Source organism: Stegastes partitus, unplaced genomic scaffold (genome assembly GCF_000690725.1).
Source record: "Stegastes partitus isolate 25-593 unplaced genomic scaffold, Stegastes_partitus-1.0.2 Scaffold80, whole genome shotgun sequence".
NCBI lineage: Eukaryota > Metazoa > Chordata > Actinopteri > Pomacentridae > Stegastes > Stegastes partitus.
The window spans coordinates 689696-690438 of NW_007577811.1; the positions used below are offsets into that span (position 1 = coordinate 689696).

At 41.9% G+C, this 743-nt stretch overlaps 1 protein-coding gene across 1 annotated transcript in view; it reads left to right on the top strand.

Moving 5' to 3' along the window:
* Positions 1 to 412: 412 nt before the first annotated feature.
* The window catches only part of taf1a (TATA box binding protein (TBP)-associated factor, RNA polymerase I, A), a 14804-nt gene continuing 14473 nt past the window's right edge, over positions 413 to 743 (top strand). The window contains exon 1 of the mRNA XM_008276779.1: positions 413 to 635. The gene's annotated coding sequence lies outside the window, so the exon portion shown is untranslated. The remainder of the gene's footprint in view (positions 636 to 743) is intronic.

Sequence of the window (743 nt, forward strand, 5' to 3'; positions counted from 1 at the left end):
AATGGGTTCTGTGGACATCTTGTAGGATTAATCAAGTCAAAATTGCCAGACTAAGGTTGGGCATTGTGGATTCGCAGCATATTTGAAAATAATAGGAAAGCACCCAGATGGACTATGTCAGTGTGATCATCCTGAAACTATATCACATGTGTTATTAACCTGTAGTAAATACACTGCTGAAAGGAGGATTATGGTTAAAGAGCTCTCTGAGATTGGTTTAACAACGTTTTCAATAAAGGCTATTTTCTCATCTGGACAGAACTCGCTGTTGATAGACAGAGTTGTTGTAAGGTTTCTCATAAAGTAAATGATTCATGTTGACCACATGGGGCAGCATTACGCTTGCATAGCGTACAGCCAGCCGGAAACCATTAAAGAAGAAGAAGAAGAAGACGAAGAAGAAGAAGAAGAAGACGGCGGCGGCGGCGGCGGCGATGGTGATGATGATTACTGTATCTACGTGTGGAAGTGACATTGACTGACAATACACACTTCATAGTATTCATTTGTAGGAGTAGTAGCGGAACATCAGAGTCCGACTAGCCACTTTGCTCGCTGATACAGGTTAGCAGCTAATTTAGCATCGGCACGTTGGTTTCCCATTGGAACATGCGCACAAGCTTTACTGCTGGGAGGTAAGAACCTGAGCTAACTTCGTTTTACAGGAGAAGAAGCCTGCTCTATTTAAATTAGAATCAAAGTCGTGTTGCTTTGTTGGTATGTTGTTTTATTCAAAGCTATGC